This window comes from Mizuhopecten yessoensis, unplaced genomic scaffold (genome assembly GCF_002113885.1).
Source record: "Mizuhopecten yessoensis strain PY_sf001 unplaced genomic scaffold, ASM211388v2 hete_36130744, whole genome shotgun sequence".
In the NCBI taxonomy this organism is placed as follows: domain Eukaryota; kingdom Metazoa; phylum Mollusca; class Bivalvia; order Pectinida; family Pectinidae; genus Mizuhopecten; species Mizuhopecten yessoensis.
In genome coordinates, this window is record NW_018484457.1 from 1 (window position 1) to 3,246 (window position 3,246).

Genomic DNA, 3,246 nt, shown 5'->3' on the forward strand with positions numbered 1-3,246 from the left:
TACATGTCATACATATAAACTTATTACACAGCCTTTGTCTGACTGTCATCCCAAGAAGTATTCGCATACAAACGTTGGTAATTTGTGACGAAGTATGTGAGATACATGCTCTGTCTAAACCAGAGGTCAGACCTATTAATGGCTGACGTGGGAACAGTGGGAGATTAGCTGAATAAACTGTTTTGAACAATCTTGATGGTAACACTGACAATTCTTTTTTTGAAAACTTCCAACTAAGCATAAAGTGTAACGAAATACAATCTTCCAACATATTTTGTAAATATGACCATGACTTTCGTTGAAGGTTCCAGATGTAAGATGAATAAAAGTTGACCATACATTACTCCTCTTTTATAATGCACCTTCCCAACACATGAAGTGTGTTTAAGCTTTCCGCATTTGACTAGTAGCTTGCTGGCATGGAGTGCTACAAAGTTTGCAAACATATATGACCTTGACCCATATTCAAGATCGAAGGGGTCAAGTTTATTCATGTAAAACACCCAGCAACTTCATCTAGGGAACTGGAAAGCATACAATCAAATAATTTCAGCAGTAGCTTACTAGCTTGGAATTTTACAAGGCTTGTGAACAGTAATAACATTGGGATATGACATATTTAAGACTGCATGAATCAAATGAGCGAATGCATTTAAGATTTGAATAGTGATATTTAGAAAATGGCTTGCTAGCATGAATTACTTCAAGCTTTGCGAAAAGAAAATACCTTGACTGATTTTCTAGGTCTCACATCAATTTATTTAAACAAACAACTTCTTATGAAGAACAAAAAGTCCTCAAGTCACGGTATTTGGCATGTATGGAATAGAGTGCTACAAACTTCATGAACACAAATTACCTCGAAAAAATATTCAAGGTCACAGGGGTGAAATGTGTTTTGTATTGAAAATTAGGGCTATAATCAGATTTTTTTTATAAATAACCTTGAACCACTAACAATATTGCAGGGGTCAAATGTGTTAAAACCTTTTAACAACCTCCTGGGATTGATGTTTTAAGAACTGATATTTATCTAATAGCTAGCTGTTGAAGGGACAGTATCAAGTTTGTCCAAATAAATAACTTAACTTAGAGGTAAAAGTTTTGAATAAGCTGAAACAACTTTTATCAAACATTCCCCAAGGTCTAAGGTGGTAATAGTATGATTGGCACTTGCTGGGATAATACGTTTTTGTTCAATGAAATGACATTTACCAAAGTTCCATCAGTACACAACAAAGATTTACAAATGTTAAGAGTTATGATATATTAAACATGCTTAATATAAAGTTATTTTAACTAAATTTGACCTTCACATACTTTGAATGTCATAATATGAAAAATGTTTGTGATCAATGTTGAATAAAAGCAAATTGGGCCTTTGTTTGAATGTTCACCTCTGTAACCTTAAAAGTAGATCAAGCTCATTTTTATTTTTTTCAGAAACTATGTTGGACTACAAGGAACCTACTAGCCAAACACAATGACCTTGTTTATGACCCTGCATTGACAATGATTGTCATCATCAAATGTGGTCACACAGGTAGCTTCTCAGGTAATCAGTTTAGAAAGAAGTTGCCCTATATTACCCCTTTTGACTCCTATTCACAGCCCTGTAGCGGGCAGCTTCTTGTTTAAAAAGTCTGATTCTCGTCACTTAAGAATGATTTCATAAAAGTTTGGACTTAACTTACAGTAGAGATGTATATAGGTTTTGCACTAAGTGACCAGGATCTCCTTTGAGTCAAACAGTAGTCAGTCCTGCCTTTAATATCAATTATGTTCCTCATCTTCTGAGAAATTCACTTTATGAAATGCTGGTCAAAATCCAGCTAAGTTTTAGACGTTGTTGGAATGCTTTGCAGTATTTCACTCCTTATAGCCTCACCTTTAGTCTGATGTACTACTCAACAATGTTACACTCAGAGCGTCGGCAAATATAACAGCAACTAAAAATCACAATGGTTATCACATATTTAATGACCACAACATATAACTGAAATATGTACACAAAATGACAATATCCCAAACTGATGAAATATAAATATAACTTATCATTTGTTGTCAAACAACACGACTGTTCCAAATCTATAATTTTACAAACTTTTGCATTAAACCATCACAGAAGATATTCAATTCACCAACTTACTTTTTTTTTATTTCAAATATTTAAAGGCAAGTGATTGCTCATTTTTCACAAGTTATTTGCCTTTCAGAATTGTTTGTCAATTAAGAATCAAGGTCGACCAGCATGCTTGAGATTTAATGTTCAGGTCATCCAATTACAGCAAAGGTATATCTGGTACATAACGGACATTTTGCTATGGAAATGTCCAAGCTTTTCCCAACAGATGATGTTCCTCAAAGGATAAGCTATGTAGTGGTTCACTTGAAGCTGTTCAATATGGCTGCAGTCTGGAATCTTGATATCTGATCCTTGATTTTTGTCAAGTTGTTCCCGAGAAAACCTACAATAATGAAAAGAATATAATAACTATTACAATAACTGTCTTCTGAATGTTCAATGAAAAAATTCAGTAGCTTCCGTTATTTTTACAGCAAACTCCCATTTTCAGTCACAAATTCACAACAAACTGTACAATAGAATTTTATGATAACAAATTCAAGAGTTTATTGACAGAAAAGTTAAACGTTTTTTGAAGTTGCATACAGGTATATTGAATTGTACTTATTTTCTCAAAACATTTCCCCTTTGTAATGAACGGATTACCTGTGTCCAATCAACAACATAAAATCCTTGTAAGTGGCTATGATGCAACCGTTGCTGAGTAATTCCTTGAGATTCTTTCAAATTCACTTTGCTGCAAAACAAAAAATAATCATGTGAAAAAAACACTTTTTTCAAATTCACTTATAATTGCCTTTAAATATATGTGTTTGATAAATATTTTGATTCCCACCATTTTCTTTTAGTAGAATTTGAATGTAGATATTCAGAATCTCAATGGTGCCATGTATAACTGTGCTAAGCATAATTGCTAAAATCAAAAATCCTTGCTGCAATATTTCAAAAAAATACTGGTCATTTTAAAATAAAACGAAACAAAACTGTAGACCAACATTGAGATAACATTTTCACCTTGTGTAGATAGTCTTTAATGAATGGATGACTTCGGTGGGAATCCTTCAGCTGGGAAATGTATCTGTTGCTCACCTGAAAAAATCATAAATAACTTCAACATAGTACTTCTACTTCTAAATGGTACTGACCAACTTCAACAATTT

At 33.2% G+C, this 3,246-nt stretch overlaps 1 long non-coding RNA gene across 1 annotated transcript; it reads right to left on the bottom strand.

Moving 5' to 3' along the window:
* Window positions 1–1,956: 1,956 nt before the first annotated feature.
* LOC110444476 lies at window positions 1,957–3,210 on the bottom strand. The gene is made up of 3 exons (XR_002462249.1): window positions 3,101–3,210; window positions 2,732–2,822; window positions 1,957–2,468 (listed from the first exon to the last, which is right to left on the bottom strand). It is a non-coding gene; the product is annotated as an uncharacterized LOC110444476 (long non-coding RNA).
* Window positions 3,211–3,246: the final 36 nt, after the last annotated feature.